The following is a 24,823-nucleotide window of genomic DNA, read 5'->3' as shown; positions in this document are numbered from 1 at the left end:
CAGAATAACAAGTGAACCACCCCAAAGAATTGACGCAACTATCATTGACGGCATGTTCTTGATTCAGACAATGACTGATTTGCCGAGTACATTTGCCGAAATAGCAAAGGTGATAATTTCTCGACTGTCAAGCTTATCTTCCCGTGTGGACTTTGTGTGTGATACGTACAGACATCCATCCATTAAAGACATTGAAAGGACATCGCGTAGCGCAGTTGTTGGTAGATTCATTTTGTCTGGTCGAGATCAGAGAAGACCAAAGGAATTTCACAAAGCATTGCGATCAGAGTCATTCAAGACCTCATTCGAGAAATGAATATGCGACATTTTTGAAAGACCGTTGTCTCTATTTTGGGCTTGAAGACAACTGTTACAGGTTCACGTCAGACCAGAAAACTGTTAGTCGCATTGAAATAGGCGATTTGGCATGTAAACACGACGAAGCAGACACGCGTATTATCTGGCACCTTCATCACAATGCGCAACATTCCGAAATCTCACAAAATTCGGTCATACGCTGTAATGACACCGATGTTTTGGTTATCCTTTTGTACTATGCAGGAAAGTATTCATTGAATGTATGGATGGATGCTGGACTCAGTAGCAGTAACAACAGGAGATATATAGAAGTCAACAAGCTTGGATCCGTCCTTGGGCACAGTATTTGTGATGCCTTACCTGCAGTGCATGCGTTTACAGGCTGCGATTACACTGCAGCATTTGTCCGCAAGGGAAAGGTTAGGCCATTCTCTCTTGTCCAGAAGTCTACATTATTCCAAAAAGCATTTGCCGCTCTTGGAGAAAGTCAGGATGTTACACCAGAAACAGAGAGTGAGATTGAGTCATATGTTTGTGCGATGTATGGGAAGCCAGGATTATGTGATGTTGAAAGTGTCAGATACTCCATCTTCCGAACCAAGTTTGCACCAACTGATGAAGCACAGCCACTCAGTAAAATTAAAGGTGCAGATGCCACTCTTCTACCCCCTTAAAAACCTGTTTTACACCAAAAGATACTACGGACAAATTTGGTGTCGTATATTTGGCGGCATGCTCACAAGGCAGTCCCTCTGGAATTGGATCCAACAGAAAATGGATGGTTAGAAGATGATGGATACTTTAAGTTGAAGTGGTTTTCTGGACCACAATTACCCACAGACATTGAACGTGTAATTTTGGAGAGCGCTGATGAGCCAGATGACATTGATGAAGATGAGTTGGAGATTGATGATATCGATGATGATGACGAAGATTCTTCAAATACTGATGAAAACAACAATGAAATATTAGCATGAATAATCATGTTTTGGCATTTGCTTAAATGTACTAGCACAAATGGATGACTTTACTTAAACATAAATGAATATGGAAATGGTTGCTTTGAGTTATGTGATAGATTTATGATGTACACATACTTAGTACATTACAAGACCGGATAACAATAATGTTCGTCATTATTTAATTTGTAAATAAATTTTAGTTAAAAAAATAATATTTATTGAAAGAATACGTAGTTAAACTATTGTTTCGTTGTGATAAGAATTATGCGTGATAAATGCTAGTAGATGTGTGTACATAAAAACAGTACATGTATAAAATATGATTATTCATTATGTAAACAAAGTATGTTTAATGTCTAGATGAAATTAAATAATTGCTTGATTTTCATGTCAAATGTTGTTTAAAAGTTAATATTTATTGAACGTATACGTAGTTAAATTATTGTTTCATGTTGATAAATATTGTGCGTGATAAATGCAAGTAGATATGTGTACATGAAAAACAGTACATGTATGAAATATAATAATTCATTATGTATATAAAGTATATCTAATGTCTAGATGAAACTAAATAATTGTTTGATTTTCATGCCGAATGTTGTTACATGCAACAGTTGTGTGACATAAAATGTTAGTAGATGTTTTGTTTGTTATGATACTGTAAATGTATAAAATATAGTACAAATTTTTGCGTTCTGTTAAAAAGTATTGTAATTAATCAAGAAAGTATTTAAAAAAATAACAACATCATATAAAGAAGTATCCACATCATATAAATAACAATAACACCATATGGCGAAGTAACTATATCATATAAAGAAGTATCCATAGCAAACAATGACATATTGAATTAATATATTTGCAAAGCGGCTAAATATATTGCTATTTGTACACGAACAACGCTTTGTTCACACGAATAAGGCAGTGAAACCTTTCATAGCTAAGAATCACTTACTGTTCGTTATCTTTGGTGAGTTGTAAGGTAACACTAATTCGTCAGTTCTTTTGAGATTTTCTTACTTTGAAAAATTAAATAAAACAACTGGTGTCGTCGGCTTTTCTTAACTTTTTAAACAAAGCAGTGTTTTCGTTTATTGGATTTTCGCATAAGATTATTTTCCATTAGTTTCGTGTGTTTGTTTCATTGATTTAAGTCTCTTCGTGTCTTCACGGAGTCATTTTGTGGTACTTTATTTTTCATAAGCTCTTTTTGTACTGCTTAATTAAGGACAATATAATGTAAGCATAAATCATGTGTCCGTTTCATTGCTGGCTACGAACGGGACAACGTGTTGACATTTCAAATTATTGTTCCTTCTTTTTACACCAGTCGTATAAAGTCTCGTTTCTTTGAAAGGTGGCAGTGACTAGTTTTATTTAAAGCACGATGAAATCGAACTTGATGCTCTTAGAAATTCAAGTAAAAAATCAATACATTTTGACAGAATACATTAACGTAAATCTACGCGTTTTGCGGGTTGTCATGTTCCTGATTATTTTTATAGGTTAGCATCCTATCCAATTTAGAATACATGGGTACGGAAGTATTTTTATATTTTGTTTAAACACGAATGTATGTATGCATTTACGCTTGGTAAACAACCATTAAAAGTATCGGCCAGTTAATCAAACTGAGGAATTGCCAGTAGTTAAATTCAGTCCAGGGACATTCCGTTGTAATTTCCCTTGAGATGTGAACCTTTGGTAGAGTTGCCAGTAGTTAAATTCAGTCCAGGGAAATTCCGTTGTAATATCTCTTGAGATATATACCCATGGAAGACATCAAAACAAGCCTCGTCACGAAAATCACTAAGGTATATTTTCCTTTTGACATTCTGGGAGTTATCAGATATACTAGCAACACAATTTTTGCCATAAATTTATGCAATCGCTTGCCCTTTTTCAACATAATAATCCTTTTACTCAGAAATACTTTTATATCGGTAACAAATACATTTTTATGATAGTGTGACTGTTCCGTTTTATGTAACCTAACGATAAACAGCAGTCAATATATATAGCTTTTCGGTATTTCAACTAATATCCGTTGATAGATAATTATCATGCATATGCTCTGTCGCATGCAGTTTTATTTTGATCAATGATCAAATATATTCAAAATCGATATCATCAACCCAACACTTATTTATATTTTAAGGATTACTTCTATTAAGAAGTTAAATACTTAACATAACGAAGCATGTTTTAAATATGTATTATTTTGTTATATAACGTATTTTAATTGCAACTGGACAAATGAAATCTTTCAACAATTATTAAATAGAAATAATTCACATGTAAGAAGATTAGAAATATAAGTTTTTAGTATAACATCGTGATAACGATCAGGTATATTGTCAATACAACACAAGTATCAATTCTTTGTGGAGTTTTTGTCGCGTCATCGTATGGCTACCCAGCGATTGAGTATCTTTTACTTCCCGTGTTTATAGCTGAACCTCCGAATCTCTAATCCTGATGTCGATGAAAACCGGAGATCCCTGACATAATTTAGAATATATCCGGAAACCCTCATTAGCATTTCGTGTACCATCATCAAGATTATTATGCATCCGGACCCCGGTGTAAATCCTCTTTAGCTATGTGCGGGCGTGTATGAACTATTTTCCACCTCTTAGCCGCTTGCATTGCTTAACTAGTTGAGGTATTTTCATTAATGCACGTTTACGCGATTTTGCAAGCTTATAAACAGCGTAATTCTTCACGTTAATGTAGGATGGGGTTTTTGTGGGTTGCTTTTTTTCAGTGACGATCAAAAAGTATTTCCCATCAAGCTTTGAGGGTTTTGGCCTGTGGCGATCCTTTTCGATATACATACTCACCCCTGTGTGTTGTATTTGTGAAGTTGGAGATTTAAAGTCAATCTCATTTAAACGAATGTTTAGGTAAGAGTTCATAATTGAAGTTTTGTTTCCGAATTCCACTTTGCCAAAATATGCTGAAAATCCAGGAAAGGTATGATACATACAACAGTCGTACCTACATTGTACATTACTATTGTTTTCAAAGGATTGAATATTTACATGTTCATTACATTACTTTAAAATGATATTTTTCATACATATGACAGGCAAAGATGACAGAAAATAAATACTTCTCAAAGAACATGCAGCTTTTGTCAGCGATTAGCTTAACTTGCAAGCTTTGAACAAGACTTCTCGTCTGATTACGCGACTTGAGCTACATTTTTGAAATATGTATTTCATATATACATACGGCATATGGCATAGTCAATACAAATTGAACACCTTGAAAAATAAACGAATGAACATTATAAAGTACATACCTGTGTTCGTTCGACAGGCCTCTTGCATAAGTCTTGTTGATTTCCACAATTTGGTTACTCTAGGTGCGTTCCAAAACTTGTCGTTGTTCGCTGAGTGATACAAACACGGTAGATCATTTCTTGTGTAGGCCCTTGAAATATCATCTCTGCAACATCTGTTTAAAGTTTTTTTAAGTATCAGTATACATGATGATATTTTCTATCGAAAAAATAACCCATATTAACCTGCTTTGAATAATATTTTTGCTTTTAATTTCAAAACTCTACAGTTACAGCAAGATATACTGAACGCGCAAATAGAAGTACAATTCAATCACCAATTGTAGATAGTATTCGTATTTTGTCCATTTAATTCATATATACATATTTCATTTACTTTTTTTAAATGAAGTCTACTTACGTGTAATCCTTGTCAGGTTTTCCAGAATGCACCACAGTTTTCGTCCTCGTAATTTCACAACACGTTTGAAAATCCGGTTGGTACGGAATGTAACCACAACACTTGTAACCTTCTGGCAGATCTTTACCAAGTTCGCACATGCGCTTTAAAAGTGGCGGGATAATGGCGTTGATTGGTTGAGGTGCGGCGGTTGTCGACGAAACCAGGGTTGACGTTGGTATAACTGTTGTTTTTGGTACAACTATACCTGTCAATGAATTAAGCTTTGTTGATACATGTTCTCTATATATAAATGATAAATATTACTTTAAATGAGGTATTCGTGGTTGTTTAATGTATTTATATATTAATACATTATAGGAAGACATTATGCACATGTACATTGGATATGATTCGTTCAGTACTTCCTTCTGCGCACATGGATGTCTTGTTGTTGTACCAGCCTAAACCTGTCCGCGGATGAAGACACATCAGAAACGCAGCTTGGCACACAGTGAAACCTGTAAAAAAGAATTGCAATCAATATGTTTATACTGGTGAGTCACAAAAACAAACTTTTTTATATGCCCCTCTGCAAATATTTGTTTGAAATCTATACACCCAACATTAACTTCACTATGCTAAAGATGTATATGTCAATTTGTCACATTAAATTCATAGCAGCATTATAATATGCCAACCACACGTTTTCGAATTAAATGTAATTCGTCTATAACTTAATTTCTCTTTGGTGTATAACAACATAAAGAAAGACATATTGGAAAGTTATACTTTTGTGTGTGTGTGGATGTACGGTTCTGATTCAAAAATAAAATCAATTCACTTACTACAGTTAAACACTGTCTTCGGATGAAAGTTTCAAATAATACATCGAAATTATATTTATGTTATCTGCAATAAATATAGCTTAGTTGTAATACAGAATGTTTTCTAACTCCAATAACTAACGAACTAAATTTGGAAGTAACGCGAGAATCGTTTGACGTATGCGAATTAATTATACTAAACTAATACCATAGAAGTTTATGGTAAGGAATGTGTCAACTGTTTGTCAATTGAAAAAAAAGTTTCATCCCTGAATTGTTTCTTCATTTTTGACATGTCGATTATTCCTATATGCACACATCTTATCAAATATCTGTAAGAACATGCCGTCTATATAATACTTCTATTAATCAAATGTGATTAAACCTCGGACGATTGCTATATATTTGAATAAAATATATTTACCGACAACGAGGATAATTGTCACCAGCATCGTGTAGTTTAATACAACTTAAGAAACTGCAATGTCTCCAAGATCACTTTTATACCACATATACATTATATAACTGGTTTACCATTTCGTGATATATTTAAGATTAAGAAAACCCAGCACACGTCAACATTTTAAGAGTATTATTGTAAACCAAACACACGTCAACATTTTTTCTTTGTATAGACTTTTCTAACAAGCGATCCTTCAATTAGATTGACAAGAAATAAATGCAAAAATATCTTAACCATCAGTTCATATTTACATATGACATAGAATGACATATTTGATGGAATATTTATTTATGAGTTTCAATATAATAATTTATTAGATACGATTTAAAATCACATTTATGTTAACCGAAGTTATCCTTTATTTTCGTATGTTCTTATCATGAAATATATTTAAAAACTGTACGTTAAACTAGTACGGAACTTTATTGCAGAACATTATGATATCAACACCATATAATTTTTTTATCTGATACAAAACTTCTTATTTCGTAAAAAAACAAAAATAATTAATTAAATTACAATCTCATGTATGCTGAACTGTTAACACCACCTAATGATTGATCTTGGTCATAAAATCAATACATATGTACATGTACTTGTATATGGTGTTTTATTATTCAATAACTACGATTTATGGAATCATATATGACAATCATAACGGTGCTACAAGGAAGTTTATGTTGGGCAGGTCAACAAGAACTTGATTAGTGGAAATCGGAAAAATCCAGCCTTGCAAGTGTTATGCAAAAAGAAAACACAAAATCACTGAACACACGCAACTGTCGAAAAGCAATACGTTTTATCAAGAGGTAATGTACTTCATACTAGGGGAGAAACTTGCAAAATTATTTATAAAAAACAGCAGTAATTGAACATGTATAGCAAATCTGGTTTAATCCCACGCACATCATCGCCACCATTATGAAGGTACTGGTCTTTGTATAATTATATTTAAATATGAAAGGTATACTACATTGACGTTTTTTAAGATTTTTTCCAATCACCGCGTATGGTTTTATCACGTATCTAAAATATATACACCATTTGAAAACAGATTGCATATTCCTTTCATGATAGTAATGCGCTTTACAAAAACACGTGCATTCAAAAAATGACCATGTACTATTATACACAATAACATATTTGATGAAAACATTTGAAGGAAAAAGACCTACCATATAAGCCTATTTATCGGTCAATGATCGTCTTTCAAGGCTTAGCCGCTAGCAGAGGCATGTAATTGATGTTAGTATATTCAAAACATACATGAAAACGTATGTACTTCGCAACAAAAGTTAAGTTCCATTTCTTGGAATAAATGACTATGCCATGGCTGCTTTTTGTATTACGTTATGTAGTTTTTCGGTTACACTCTGCAAGATTTACAACTACAACTTTGGTCGAAACCTTTGTATTTAGCTCGACTGCATCGAAAGCCTGAGACATTCTTGAGTCCGTTTTCTGGGTAGGACCAGTACTTGGTGTCTTAAGGATAATCTAAAGGCGGACACCATATCCACTACGCCACAGCAGATTAACCAGCTTTGAATTCTTGATGCTAAAACATGCACAAAAGCACACAGTTGTCTGTTACCGCATTGTTTTAAGACTAATGGAGTATTGAACAGTGTAAAATTGTTTTTAAACTTACGAGGTTTAAAACACGTGTACGTACAGTAAATACATGATAATACATGTATATGCTCATCAAATAATGAACTGAAAGGCACATTCATTTTTAGCTCATCTATGTTTTGAAAAAAAAGAGTATGAGCTATTGTCATCACCTAGCGTCGGCGTCCGGTTAAGTTTTGTGTTTAGGTCCATTTTTTTTCATAAAGTATCAGAGCTATTCAAACATGGCACACTTACTTACTATCATGAGGAGACTGGGCAGGCAAAGTTAGATAACTCTGGCTGGCATTTTGACAGAATAATGTGCCCTTTTTATACTTAGAAAATTGAAAATTTTGTTAAGTTTTGTGTTTAGGTCCACTTAATTTCTCAAGTATCAAAGCTATTGCTTTCCTACTTGCAACACTTACTAGATAGCATAAGAGGACTGTGCAGGCAAAGTTATGTTTTTCTGACTGGCATTTTGAAAGAATTATGCACCCTTTTATACTTAGAAAATTGAAAATTTGGTTATGTATTTAGGTCCACTTTATTCCTAAAGTATCAAAGCTATTGCTTTCATACTTGCAACACTTACTAACTATCACATTGGCGAGGCCAGACCCAAATTTTATACATTGAACGTTTCTGGAGCGTTTTAAAGGCCATTTAAACCACGTTTAATACCTAAAATATCGGAATCGTGGACAATACATATTACCGTTTAGTATCAATATCGTTAACAAAAATGATATTTTTTGTGAATATCTTTTTAATGAATATCTTAGTGCCTAAAATTCATTAAATTGCCTCAATTTCTTATATAGATTGTATTCTTTGCCATAAATTTGCCTTTTTTTCCTTGTAATCTCAACATTGTTCTGCACATTTTAGCCTTAGCGTGGCTACGATGCTTAATCATAAGGGGACTGTGCAGGCAAAGTTATGTAACTCTGATTGGCATTTTGAAAGAATTATGGCCCCTTTTATACTTAGAAAATTGAAAATCTGGTTAAGTTTTGTGTTTTGGTCCACTTTAATCCTAAAGTATCATAGCTATGGCTTTCAGACTTGGAACACTTACTAACTATCATAAGGGGACTGTGCAGGCAAAGTTATGTAACTCTGACTGACATTTTGACAGAATTATGACACTTTTTTGACTTAGTAAATATGAATATATGATTAAATTGTGTGTTTAGATCCACTTTACTCCTAAAGTACCAAGGCTATTGCTTTCAAACTGCAAATACTTTCTTACTACTATGAGGGTACTGTACCTGGCAAGTTGAATTTGACCTTGACCTTTGAATGACATTGACTCTCAAGGTAAAAGTATTAAATTTTGCTAAAATTTCCATAACTTCTTTATTTATGATCAGATTTGATTCATACTTTGACAAAACACTTAACTGACAAACCACAATAGACTCCAAACAAACCATCCCCCACGCCCGACCCCCAGAATTCCACCCCCCCCCCCAATTTTTTCCCTTTTTTATTTTTATTTTTGACAGATCATCTTATAAATGACCACACCCACACTATACTCCCCTCTCACCCCCCCAATTTATTTTTTGAAACATGGTTAAAAAATATTTATTTATTTAATTATTGTTTTACCATCCCATCCAATTGAAAGATAATAAATACATGACCACACCCGCACACTATATACCCCTCTCCATTGAGATAGGTCCCTTCACCCTTTAAAAAAATGAGCGGTCTGCACCCGCTAGGCGGTGCTCTTGTTACTTTCGCTTTTTATCTACAGAAACAGCAAAAATGACGGGGAAAGGGTCGGACTTGAGTTATGATTTTTGCCGCAATGTTTGCGAAGAGAATGGTATCATCAAGGACGCCATGTTTTACTGTCAGCAGTGTTTAAAAGGCATTTGTGACGACAGTATTGGGCTCCACAAATAGTTTTATAAGAAGCACGTAGCTTATGGGAACGTAGATATTAATAAATGGCATGTTGCTACGAAATCATTCGAAGATTTAAAGTTTTGTGAACAGCATTTCAATCACCTGATAGAGATGTTTTGTGAAGATCATAGTAAGCTGTGTTGTTCTATGTTCCTCTTTCATGATCACAGGTAAGACATGTTTACCTTAAATTATTCAGTGTAATGCGCGATTATAGTATAGAAGCATAACGGCTAAGCTTCTGTGTTTTTATAAGTAGTATTTTTCAGTCATTCTTAATCCTATTTGTCTACCTTGAATCTTACCATTTATTGTAGAAACATATTGAGAATTAATGTCACTTTGTTTGTGAGCTCTAACTTAAATCTGGTGTAAGATCTTTGGTAAGGCAAGGTCCCAAATTCTAGCTGAGGCGGTGCATGCTAACCTGTAGCAGGAGGGGCGTGTTGTTTTAATAATTGTGCATTAACTTAAGCCTTGAAATAATTTAAGGGGTTCCTTTTTTGTTTCCCTTATCAAAGAATTGCTACCAACAACATAAGAAATCCACAAGCGGTAAGCGTGCGGCTATGATATTTATTAGTGAAAACATCATTTTGAATGATAAATAATCAAATTATAACGAAAAATCAACTTTTCAAATTCACTATTAAATATATATATAACAAGGTATTCAACTCATAATGACCCGAAAACGGAGTGCATCGCTGTGAACAGCCATAACTTCATCAATTGTGCAGCGATTTTTATGAACCCGGTCTTATTCAACGAAGAAATGAATTCCCTTTCTGGAAATGTACATATCTTGTTATACATCTACAAATTTTAAGAAATAACAAGGTGCGTCTTTACGTTATGACAAGCTCTACATAAACAACGAAATATACATTTACAATGAGAATACACAGTCTATTGACCGTATCGCAAGTCGTAGAACTATCCAGCCATAGTGGAAATCTATTGGCTACTACTATGATTGGACAGTCACATGATGTATACGCTGACAATACACGACGCGAACAATTGGTCACCAAAGATCACCGAGACGAACCGCACTTTCTAAATATTCAATCGGAATCGTTTATGAGGAGCAATGACGAAATCGACACGCACAGTGACCATGAATAGGAATTAGGCCGAGGCAAAATTGCGGATTTAAGTGTACACAAGAGGGCCTGAAAGGCCCAAAGTCTCTCACCTGAGATAAAAAGAAATGACCTGTTCTTTGCAGCCCAAGATATCAATGGAACAAATGTTCTAAGTTTCATGAAAACTGAACAACAAATGGCTCCCTGGCGGCCATGTTTTTTAACAGACCTGAACCATTTTTGAACTCTTCCAAGATATGTCCAAATTTCATGAAGATTGGGCAAAAAAATGTGTCTTCTAGACTGTCCACATGTTTTCACTATATACATGTAAAGAAAACTGCCCCACCCCCTGGCGGCCATGTTTTTCCACTGATCACGACCATTTTTAAAACTCGTCCGAGACATCCACATAACTAATGTTTTGACAAAATTTCATGATGATTAGGCAAAAAATGTGACTTCTAGAGTGTTCACAAGCTGTACTATATAAATAAAAGGAAAAAGACCCCCCCCCCTGGCGGCCATGTTTTTTTACCGATCCAAATCATTTTCGAACTCAACTGTCGTATCCAGGTGTGGTAGTGCAGGATGACACCACTGACTGGTTGTAATTGTATTGCCGTTTACTTGAATATAATTTTATAAACATATTATTCAACAGTAGGCTGTTTTACAGTAAACAATTTAGAATTATGAAAATGTATCAAATTTATATATGTACAGGTGTGCGAATTTTCTTTCATTAATATTGTGTATCATTCATTACCGTTTAATTTTCAATTTTCTGACATCGTTTTAATACATAAAGCCTGAAAATGATTAAATCTTGATAAGTGAACTCTGCAAATAAGAAAGGGAAATCTTGATTTTGAAGGTTATTCTGATTCTGATTTCTATGTCCAGAAACTTATAATTGAAATTATTTCTTTATTGTTTTCACAGAGTATCCATTTGATATGTGTTAAAGTATCTTAAATATGATTATATAAAGTGTATTATTATGGAATCTTGTTTTGATATGAAGTTCCTATTTAAATTACTTTTTTTGTAAATTGTTAAAAAACATGCATTTAATACTCCTACTGTGAAATAAAATATATCAAACAGTTCAACAAGCTTTTATCACTGACAACTGATATTAACATCTGGCATAGAGCACAGTGAGAAGGCAATTCATAACCTAGGAATCATGATTCTGTCAGTCTGTGGTCATTATCAATTTGTTCAGGGCAACTCATGCTGGTTTTCTTACTGTATCAGACACTACCTGGCTGAGTAAGCTGAGTGGTAAAAAGTTTACACACTGCAATGATCAATATCTTAGCTCTGTGGAACTCTGCAGGGAATTTCTCAAAGATGGCTTATCAGTAATAGTTCCCATTATAAATTAATATTCTAGAAACTGATAACAAATGTGACAAAACAATAAGTACAGATTTACACAAGAAATTACACTTTTGCCAAAAATGTCATTATACTAGAAAAAAACTGCATTTAGAAGTATTTACCCTTTAAGTGTTTTGAAACCAAGGGGTCTAACAAATTCCAGAGAAGAACTAAAAATAGATTAGGGAACCTGCGTCAGCAGGTTAAAAAAAGGAGATAAATACTGCAAAATTATGTACGGCACATGTTGTCTTTCTTTCAGCTATCTCTTAGTTGATAGGCTTATCATAAGTGCTAATGACTAAAACAGTTATGTTAATTATGAACATTCTGTGTTTATGAAAAATTACATAATACGTTTAATGTTACATAATAATGACATAATAAAACCAAACTTTACTACACACGAAACAAATGTTCTGACCTAATTCCATTAAGATTGGGCAAAAATGTGTCTTCTAGAGTGTTCACATGTTTTCAATATATGCATAAAGAGAAAACTGCCCCACCCCCTGGCGGCAATGTTTTCCCCCCATCATGACCATTTTCGAACTCGTCCGAGATATCTATAAAATCGATGTCTAGGAAAAAATGTATGATGATTAAGCAAATGTGACTTCTAGAGTGTTCACAAGCTTTTTTTACTATATAAATATGACCCCCCTGGCAGCCATGTTTTTTTTACCGATCCGAACCATTTTCGAACTCAACCGTCATATCAAGAAAACACATGTTCTGACCAAATTTCATGAATATTGGACCAAACATGTGACTTCTAGAGTGTCCACATGTTTTCACTATATACATATTGAGAAACCTGCCCCGCACCCCCTGGCGGCCATGTTTTTTCACCGATCTGGACCATTTTCGAACTCGTCCGAGATATCAATGAAACCAATGTTTTGACCAAGTTTCATGATGACTGGGCAATAATTTGACTTCTAGAGCGTTCACAAGGTTTCTCTATTGCCATATAAGGAATACTGCCCCGCCCCCTGGCGGCCATGTTTTTCAATGGACCGGAACCATTTTTGAACTCAACCAACATATCATTTAAACAAACATTTTGACAAAGTTACATGAATATTGGGCATCAAATGTGACTTGTTCAGTGTTCACAAGGTTTTTCTTATTTTTGACCCAGTTTCGAACTCAGTCGAGGTATCAATGAGACAAATGTTCTGACCAAGTTTCATGAAGATCGGACAATAAATGTGGCCTCTAGAGTGTTCAAAAGGCAAAATGTTGACGCCGCACGACGCACGACGGACGACGGACAAAAGGCGATCACAAAAGCTCACCATGAGCACGTTGTGCTCAGGTGAGCTAATAACGGGGACGATATAAACATACTTTCATGGAATATTACCGGTTTAAATAAACACGTAAGCAATAGTGGGTTAAAAGACTATTTACAATCATTTGATATTATTAACTTTTGTGAAACGTGGAGTAACTTTTAATGGGAATTTGACAATTTTCTTCATGGTTATAAATGTTATGATTATGTTCGACATAGGCATGCTAACTCATTTAGAAATTGTGGCGGTATTAACGTCTTTATTAGCAACAAGTTAGAATCATTGAATATTGTCAAACGGATATATTCAGATTTTCTAGATTGTGTAATTATATTGTTTTCTTTTGTTAATGTATATACAGTGAGCAATGTTATTGCATATTTAAGCTATGTATCTCCGGAAGGGTCTAGTATTTACACTAATAGCGAGTACGAGGATGGCGTTTTACAAATTTACGATCACTTAGAGAAAATTAAATTCGATTACCCAGTGTCAATGCTTCTGCTAGCAGGCGACTTCAATAGTAGAACCAAAGATTATTTTGACTACATACCATCTGATAACTTAACATATATTTATGGTAACGTTGAAATTCCACGAAGTTATAAAGACCTGATAGGCAACAATTTTGGGCGCTCATTGGTCAAACTTTGTTGTGTATTCGATATCAGCTCTTTGAATGGACGTTTTTCGTCCGATAGTAAAGGCGAATATACATGTTTTTCTAATAATGGGCTGTCAACTGTTGATTACATAATTGCCTGAAGTGAACTATTCGTTAATTCAACCCGAATGGTGGGACCAAGTTTGTGAAGAAAAGAAACACTCTAAATATGCTGCGTTACGTCGATTTCGTATAACAAATTCACACAATGATTTGATAGATTATAAGAATAAACGAAGCGAATTAAAGATCTTGTGAATTAAACACTTGACTATCAAAACATTAAGAGAAATAATCTTTTCAATTGTAGAAACAAGCCTTACATATTCTGGAAACTCTTAAACATATGAGTAGTAAACCAGCTACTGGTTGTGACATACCTGCCGATACATGGCATACGTATTTCAGTAAAGTGTTGTTTGATGAAAACTCTTTTAGTGTAAATTTTGAGAGTCATAGCGTGTCTGACAACGCAATCGCTAATGTTCTTAATATGCAAATATCAGTTGTTGAGGTTACTCTCGCAATTTCTAAACTAATAAATAATAAAAGTTGCGGAATTGACGGAATACCTTCCGAATTTAATAAATATACTGTTTATGATATAGCTCCATATTTTTGCATTCTTATTAACACTATATTTGAATCTGGTGTATTCCCACAAACATGGGCAATTAGTGTTATATGCCCAATTTATAAATCTGGATCGATTACCGATCCCGGAAATTACCGTGGTATCTCAATTACAAAACAATGTAAAAAGTTTTTTCTACTATAATTAACAAATGTCTTTACGATTGGGCCGAAGCGAATAATAAAATCGACGAATCTCAGGCAGGTTTTCGCCAGGGATATTCAGCAGTCGACAAGATTTTTTGTCTTCAAGCAATGATTAAAAAATATCTTACCAAAAGAAAGGGCCGGTTTTATTGTTTATACGTCGATTTTAAAAAGGATTTTGATAAAATTAATAACATTGAATTATTTAAATGTCTCGAAAAAAGGGGCTACAGGGCAAGTTCATCTACATTTTAAAGTCAATGTATAATAACTTACAGTCATGTGTAAAGATTAGTGCCTTAGGAAAGAGGGGAATGTCCTCTAATTTATATACAACAGAGTTCTTCCCCTGCAACATTGGCACCAGACAGGGAGACAAAACAAGTTCAACTATCTTCGATTTATTTATTGATGAATTATCTGCCCTTTTAAAGAAAAATGTGGATCTGGTATTTTTATAAATAACCAAATACCCGATATATTATCTTTAATGTTTGCAGATAATATAGCAAACTGTGCAGAAACTGTTCAAAAGTTACAACAGCCATTAAATGTAATAGATACATACTGTGAAAGTACTGGAATGGAAGTCAATTTAAATAAAACTGAAATTATCGGGTTTCGTAAAGGTGGTGTCTTAAAACAAGTTGGCCTGAAAGGCCCAAAGTCGCTCACCTGAGATAACAATATATTATTGTGACTAATCTTCTGACCAAGTTTTATGAAGATCGGAAAATAAATGTGGCCTCTAGAGTGTTAACAAGGTTTAACTATAGCCATAAAAGGAAAAATGCCCCGCCCCCTGGTAGCCATGTTTTTCAACCAACCGGCATCATTTTTGAACTCGTCCAAGATATTATCGGGATGAATCTTCTAGGGCTGTAACGAATACACTAGGTGACGAATACAATACGTATCACGAATACAGGGTGGCGAATACGAATAGTTATTCGCGAATATGAATTTCAATGAACACAATTAATACTGACAACTTGACATGACATTATATAGTATGAAACTATGAGTATTTGTCAATTTAATTAATTGCGTATCATTGCATACTGAAAATACGAAATATAACACTTTGAAATTACAGAACACTGACTTGAACTGCTTAAACTTTGAACAGTTTTGAAAACATGACTAGTACCAATAAAAAACATGACTAGTACCAATAAGATCCCGGAGTAGAACAATTAAGGAAACCAAAGTAGCGCCAGACAAACGACTTGTATTTGGCAGGCGGATCAACGATATCAATAGCATTCCATTTGCTAGGCTCCATGTTTGTTGATAAGTTGCACACTCATTGTTGTAAAGATAAACAGAAAAGAAATTCCATCTGCTTATCCTTTGTGTGTATGTTTGAGCATCAAATCACTCGTATTTACCTAAATAAACATTAAACCACCATCAAAAAAATGTTCAATTCCATGTCGTAAATATTCAAACGGTGCCCGCCATTTTTGTTGATAATCTCACTGTGTAACAATAGTGGGTGGGGTAAACCTGATGAAAAAGCCGGAATAAGGAGAAGAACATTTAAATATAGGGGTTTATTGTATGAACCTTCATTTGTAAGGTAAGATAATATTATTAAACTTTCAAACTCGAAACAACGTTTTTTTGTATTCGTCAAATATTCGGTTCGGGAGGTGGCGAATAACGAATACGATTCGCCCACAGCCGTATTCGAGTAATTCGAATGTATCGTTACAGCCTCAATCTTCTGACCAAGTTTCATGAAGATCGGGCAGTAAATGTGGCCTCTAGAGTGTTAACAAGATTTTACTACAGACATGTAAGGAAAAATGCCCCGCCCCTTGGAAGCCATGTTTTTCAAGCAAACATAAATATTTTCAAAATCATCCAAGATATCATTGAGACAAATCGTCTGACCAAAGTTCATGAAGTTTGGAAATAAATGTGGCCTCTAGAGTGTTAACAAGGTTTTACCATAGCCATATATAGCCACATTAGGAAAAATGCCCCGCCCCCTGGTGGCCATGTTTTTAAAGCAACCGAAACCATTTTCGAACTCATCCTAGATATCATTGGGACAAATCTGCTGACCAAGTTTCATGAAGATCGGAAAATAAATGTGGCCTCTTAGACTTGTTAACTAGGTTTTACTATAGTCATATAAGGAAAAATGCCCTGCCCCCTGGCGGCCATGTTTTTCAACCAACCGGCATCATTTTTGAACTCGTCCAAGATATCATTGGGATGAATCTTCTGACCAAGTTTCATGAAGATCGGACAATAAATTTGGCCCCTAGAGTGTTAACAAGATTTTACTACAGCCATATAAGGAAAATGCCCCGCCCATTGGCAGCCATGTTTTTAAAGCAATCAACATCATTTTCGAACTTGTCAAGTGTTAACAAGATTTTACTTGAGCCATATAAGGAAAAATGCCCCGCCCCCTGGCGGCCATGTTTTTCAACCAACCGGACCCATTTTCAAACTCGTCCAAGATATTATTGGCATGATTCTTCTGACTAAGTTTCATGAAGATCGGACAATAAATGTGGCCTCTAGAGTGTTAACAAAGTTTAACTATAGCCATATAAGGAAAAATGCCCCGCGCCTTGGCAGCCATGTTTTTCAAGCAAATGTAACCATTTTTGAACACATCCAAGATATTATTTAGACCAATCTTCTGTTCAAATTTTATGAAGACCGGACAATAAATGTGGCTTCTAGATTGTTAAGACAAATGTTGACGCCGCACAACGGACGACGGACAAAAGGCGATCACAAAAGCTCACCATGAGCACGTTGTGCTCAGGTGAGCTAAAAATGCAAACGTTAGTATTTAAGAGGACAACAGGTTAAAACAACATCAAATTACAAGTACATGGGGCTCATTTTTACGCCTTCCTTATCATGGTCAGTAGCTCTTAATAAGATAGCCATGCAAGCACAGAAAGCTATTTGTCATTATATGCGTATCAAAAATATTCGACTCAATGATAACACCAATATTGTGTTATGGCTCTCAAGTCTGGGGTTATGAATTTAAGCAAAAAATGCAATCTATTCATAATTTCTTTTGTAAAAAATATGTGAAACAAGACTATTGCCAAGCAATATATGTCCCCTACCGGCTCCACCATTGTCAGAATTGTTTTTATTTGTTGCCATAGCAACCAGAATTTTTGACGTTGGAAGAAAACGAATTGATGTGCATGATGTCCATATTGCCATCTATTCATGTTTCAAGTTTCAAGAAAAAAAATATGAAGAACTTTTAAAGTTTTCGCAGGATCCAGAAAAGTGTGCAGGATTCACCATTTTCAGCAGTATTTCTAGTCTATTAGCTGCCATATCAACCAGAATTCTTGACGTAGGAACAAAATGAAATGACGTGCATAATCACCATATTGCCATCTGTCCATGTTTGAAGTTTCATGAAAAAATATGAAGACTTTTCAAAGTTATCGCAGGATCCAGAAAAGTGTGACAGACTGACGGACCGACGGACACACAGAGGGAATAAAAACACTAACACCTGTATTGCATTGGGAGAATGTGGAAGAATACCTTTGTGTATTTCGTACTATACTAATTGTATAAGGTATTGGTGCAAATACTGCAAATGCCCAATAATCGTTATCCTAGAAACTGTTATTTAATTATTGTATCATTAGACGATATCGAAGGGACTGTTGGGTCAGTAAAATAAAAAATCTTTTTACATACGGTTTGGTTATGCATGGATAAATCAAGAAAAAGGCGATAACATCTTATTTATTAATATATTCAAACAACGGATTATTGACTGTTATACACAAACTTGGCATGACACGATACAAGATTCAAGTCGGTGTTATCATTATAAATACTTTAAAACACATCTAGATCCCGAGAGATACCTTTCCCTGAACATCCAAACAAAATTTAAAACTGCTATTGCAAAATTCCGCATTGGAAATCATAAACTCAAGATTGAACGTGGTAGACATTTAAACTTACCATTTGAATCACGTTTATGTACACATTGTTCAAATGGTGATATTGAAATAATTGATTGCGAATACCACCCTTTTTCATTGTGTAAAGGTATTGTAATATAAGGAATTTATATTTATATACGTGGTACTCATCTGGAGAGACATTACTCGATTTTTATAATATAATGTGACTAAGTCTTCAAATAATGATAACACTATTAGGAAATTAACTTGTTACCTCTTCCATCTTTTACAGGCGGTGAACACTTATGTATGATATTATATAATATTAATAAAAATATGACACATCTTTGAAATTGTATTATATTATGTTAGTGTTATGGGTCATGGGCAAAACTTTGAAATTGTATTATATTATGTTATTGTGTTATGTATTATGGGCCGGAGGCCTTGATTTACTAAATAAACTGTTCAGTTTAAAAAAAATCGATTGTAAAATATGGGTTGTAGTAAAGTAGCTTATAAAACACGTCTGTTTTTCAATAGCTGTTTGCATCACTGACAGTATTTCATGATTTCTCTCATTTACGAATAACAACTTAACAAAACTAATCTAACAGGAACACAATGCAACGGTTTATATAACGAAATAACAACAAATCCAATTTCATAAGAAAAATAGACACCAGCATTCCTTGTCAGCCATTTTATGTCTGTTAAGCTAACACTGAAAACTGAATCACATTGTTCAACTATCATCATCGTCACTTTTTGTAATGAACGAAAACAATGACTCTGTATGCTTTGCGACCAGATCCACCCACACAGGCCTATCACTAGCCTGTTGTCGTGGTTTCTGAACTTCCTCGTCACCAGATGCTTTATTGGCGCTGGAGCTTGACACAGATCCATCTTGGCAACGACGCCTATCTATATCCGCTTCATTCACAGACCTTTCCTTCATCTGACATGGATCGTAAGGCCACCTGCTTGGTACTGGCCGAAGGGATTCGTTCCTTCTGACTGGTTGTGGTGACCCAAGATTTGTCCTTGATGTCTGGTTCATCTTTTTGGGGACTTGTTTTAGCTTCGGGAGGATTTTCTTCTATATTTTCCTTATTGGCTACCTCTTCGTTTGTAGCATCTAATGAAAGTCTTCTACGTTTTGATGGGGTCTCATCTAGTTGCGAAATAAATGTTTCATTAAGATGTTAAACACAATGTTAAGGTTTTAAATATAAAATGTTATTTATTGTTTAAGCCTAATAAGTTTAAAGAAAGATTTGTAAGACAATTTTAAGCGACATTGAGCTTGAATACAAATCAGTTCTTTGACTAAAACATTTTTAAATGATCACAATCAGTGATATCTTTTTATGAATTACTGTATTGCATTATAAAATTAATACCCTATAATGTTTTTTTTTCAGAAAATTAATTTAGAATTAAAGTTGAGTTCAATCAACATCCAATATCTTAGAAATTTAGAATTTAAGCTGAGTTCAATCAACATTAGATATCTCAGAAATTTAGAATTAAAACTGAGTTCAATCACCATTACATATCTCAGAAATTTAGAATTTAAGCTGAGTTCAATCCATATTACATATATCTGAAATTTAGAATTTAAGCGGAGTTCAATCAACATTACATATATCAGAAATTTAGAATATAAACTGAGTTCAATCAACACTACATATCTCAGATATTTAGAATTTAAGCTGAGTTTAATCCACACTACATATCAGTGGTGGCTGAAGCCATGATATAATATGTAGCATGCATATATATTTCAATCGTTACATTCTCGACACATTCCCCCTACACTGGATTGTGATTAATAGGAGACTTCCTCACAGGCTAATTTTGCACAACTCTTACCCACATGCATAAGCCTGGGTTTTCCACAATGAGGCTAAATTACATTCCTATAACAATACTGCGAGCAAAATGTAAAAAAGAATATTAAATAAAAGTGTAGCATAGTTTAACTTAAAATAAATGACACATACCTGTATCTTCCGAGGATTCCTGACTCCCCTGTGATGTCATCCGACGTCTACTAGAGGTGTCCCTGTCATCAGAAGAGGTCTGGCTCTCCAGGGTCTTGTTTAGGTCTTTCTGTGCCACTTCACTCGCAGCCTCAGCGTCTCTCTGGTGCTGGAACTCCCTACTCACCTGCAGTATGTAGTGCAGACTCTCATACAGCCGCTTGTTGAAGCACCGTGGGGGTTGTAAGGAGAATATCAACAGCAAGGCTCGTAGATCCTGCAAAAAGGCTATTAGTTTGCATTGTGTGTAAATATAGATATTTTATGTAGACAGAGAATATTAAGAAAAAAAAATGAATTAAATTTGCGCAAATCTAACTGGTTTATTGGAACTGTACTCGTTTACGATGGGCCCAACAGTACATAAGGGGAGAGGATTACCCTTTTTCTCTTCTCCCTCATACCTGTCCGTGTCCCTACTCCCCTCCCCCTACCTTTCCCCTCCTACGCAAACGTGTTTCCCCAAAAGTCTGTTTATCCATGACAGTTCATTGATTTGTGGCTATATTTGAAGAAATCTCAACACAAAAAAGGAGGAAGTAGGCTGAAATCACACCCCAGAACAAGACAATTTCAAGTTTTGTTGGTTCACCCCCTCATATTATTATGGTACATACCCCAGCTATTCGTTTGAAGATTCTCATCATCTCGTGTTCGTCCTTGGCGTTCTCCATCGTGGCCTTCTCAGCAGTGATGGACACGATGACAGAGTTTAGAAGGTGCCGGTCCTGGTCACTCAACACCTGCTCGTGCACCTTAAAACGGACAAATACACCTTAAAAGGTTGCAATAGTGTGGTAGATATAGGGTCTACCTAGAGATAAGCAGGTTCTGGGTTTGATCCGTACTAAGGGTGTTCTCAAGATCTTTTCTTGAGGCATTAAGTACTGGTTCTACATTGTGAATGGACTTGAGTGTCTGGGCTTTCAGGTTATTTAAGCTTAAATAAATAAGTTTATGCTAAGACGAGGCTGAATTTCAAGTTCATGAAACATGATAGTGGGGTAGGTCTTAATATGAAAGTAGTTATTCACTACATAGACTGATGATTCTTGTTGGCAGTAGAGGAGAAGAAATTTTGAAGTATTCAATATCAGAATCTTCCAAGACAATTATCTAGTGAGATAACCATGGTATTACCCTTATTGAGATTGTTTTACAATTTAAGTTTTAGAACAATTGAATGAAACACAAAATATTCTAGATTCAAAATGACACATCAAACTACCACCTTTTGGAAGAAGTTGCAGAAGAACTGGTAGATGTGCTGATTATTGAGAGACATTCTCTCATCCATTAGTACTGCCTTCACATAGTCTATGAAGTAATTGCTTGAACACAACAGCTTGATGAAATTCTTGTCAACCTGAAATAGTATCATTTCATTTAAACTGTGTGGATAGTGCACACAACCAAAGGTTTCATTTAGATCCGGAAGGCAGATAAATCACTCTTATTTTTTTTACCAAGATATTTAGCTAAATATAGCTACTTATTGAAGATTGATTAAAATACATGCTTAATTTAACCTTCTTTGTTTGAAAATCATCAACCTTATGAAATGTTACGACACCTCTGATAGTTCAACTTTCTGGTGTATTTTTACTGCGATAATAAACTTAAAGGGGCCTTTTCACAGATTTTGGCATTTTAAAACTTATTCATTAAATGCTTTATATTGATAAATGTAAACACTGGATCGTAAAAGCTCCAGTAAAAAATCAAGAATAAAATTAAAAAAAGGAAAAGAACATTGCCCGGAGCAGGTTTCGAACCAGTGACCCCTGGAGTCCTGCCAGAGTCCTGAAGTAAAAATGCTTTAGCCTACTGAGCTATTCCGCCGAGTACACATAGTTGACGTATTTTTTACCTTATATAAGCAATCTTCGTAGTTTCACAAAATTTAACGACAAAAACAGAACTCTCCAAATTATTCAATCGTTTCGCGTTGCAACGCTTTATAATTTTTAGGTTTTAAAATCGTCAAAAGATGCATATAATGGCTATATTTGACCATGGTAAATGTTCAGTATTACTGTTTCCTCACAAATATCATAACTAAAACGAAAATTTGCGAATCTGAAACAACTTTTTTCAATTTTGTCAATTTACCAAAGCGTGAAAAGATCCCTTTAAGTTCTTTAACAATGTATTTATACTTGTGAAAAATACACTTTACCATCAAAAAAGTACGCTTCAGCGCATTTTAAGTCTATTTAAAGTATATTTTCAAGTGGGTTTTTTGTGTGTAAAAGAAGCAAAAAAAGGTAAGAAACAAGAGATGTGTATGTCAGAAACACAATGCCCCCTTCTGCGCTGCTTTGATTTATAAATATTTTTTTTATCATTTGGCAGGTGCAGAAATTTATCTCCCTTTGAAGCTTATTACTTCCCTTGGATTTGTTTTTTTGACCTTTGACCTTGAAGGATGACCTTGACCTTTCACCACTCAAAATGTGCAGCTCCGTGAGATACACATGCATGCCAAATATCAAGTTGCTATTTGAAGCGACATAGAAGTAATGAGCATTTTTCGAAACCTAAACGCTAAACCTGAATGCAAAGTGTGACAAAAAGACAGACAGACAGACAGACAGACGAACGGACGGTCCGATCACTTTATGCACATTTAATGGACATTAAATATGATGCCAATTCCATTATGTGTAATGCACATTAAAACCTTTCTTTCGAAAAAAGGAAAACAAAACTGTTAGGCACTTATTTCATCATTGTAAAACATTTATTTACTGTCTAACATCACAAAAGGTATGTATCAATTTCTTACCTCTGTATGGTAGATTTCATACCAGAGTTTTGCAAAGTATGGTGAATGCAAAGGAACACCTTCATATGCAACCATTGCACCTGTAAGTGAAAAACAGTTAATTATTAAACCATATGTCCATTTGTCATACCAGTATTAAGGCAGCAACAAAATGATAAGAAGTTTGTCCGGTTAACCACACTAAAAAATTGAATATATATTTAGGTACATGTATAGTGTTATGAAACCTATTACATTATATAGGTTCAGTGAGTGTTGTGTAACCTACTAAAGGAAATGAGTGGTTTGGTGAATAGTGTTGTGAAACCTAATTAAGGTAATGATTGGTTTAGTGAGTAGTGTTGTGTACCGAACTGAAGGTAATGATTGGTTTGGTGAGAAGTGTTGTGTAACCAACTGAAGGTAATGATTGGTTTGGTGAGTATAATGTTGTGTAACCAACTGAAGGTAATGATTGGTTTGGTGAGAATAATGCTGTGTTACCTACTAAAGGTAATGATTTATTTGGTGAGTATAATGTTGTGTAACCAACTGAAAGTAATGATTGGTTTGGTGAGAATACTGTTGTGTAACCTACTAAAGGTTATAATCGGTTCTGTGAGTATCTGCTGATTGACGGCCTCTCTGCACATGCGATTCACCATGGAGTGATAGGGGCTGAAGAAGTTTTGCTTGGCCGTGTCATACGCCTCATCAACACCCTGCAGAATATAAACATGTAAGCTCAGGTATATTGGAAATTAAAGGTAATGTAAAAATAACATCAGTTGTAATTTATTGTAATATAAAACATTTTATAAGCTACAGGGCATTTATGTAAGTACATAATTAAAAAAAAATACTCAAATTAGATTTTTAAATACTGGATGCATTTTGTTTCCTCTAGTTTACTTAATATTTTCTATTCTGGAAGAAAACCGATATTTGAGATTAAGAGCATGGTTGTTAGTAGAGAAATTTCAGAACTCTCAAATTGGATACATTTTCAAATGCTGGATGTACATGTATTTATACTTTAGTTTACTTAGGAATCAACTTAATTGTTT

At 34.6% G+C, this 24,823-nt stretch overlaps 2 protein-coding genes across 3 annotated transcripts in view; one reads left to right on the top strand and one right to left on the bottom strand.

Moving 5' to 3' along the window:
- LOC127875281 (uncharacterized) overlaps window positions 1–24,823 on the top strand; it is a 157,401-nt gene that overhangs the window by 74,821 nt on the left and 57,757 nt on the right. The gene's annotated exons all lie outside the window — the stretch shown is intronic.
- Window positions 1–24,823, bottom strand: part of LOC127875282 (uncharacterized) — a 171,987-nt gene that overhangs the window by 90,967 nt on the left and 56,197 nt on the right. The window lies entirely within an intron of this gene.

Source organism: Dreissena polymorpha, chromosome 3 (genome assembly GCF_020536995.1).
Source record: "Dreissena polymorpha isolate Duluth1 chromosome 3, UMN_Dpol_1.0, whole genome shotgun sequence".
Taxonomy (NCBI): Eukaryota; Metazoa; Mollusca; class Bivalvia; order Myida; family Dreissenidae; genus Dreissena; species Dreissena polymorpha.
Note: the sequence above shows the minus strand (reverse complement) of the source record. Positions and strands in the feature narration are given on the sequence as shown.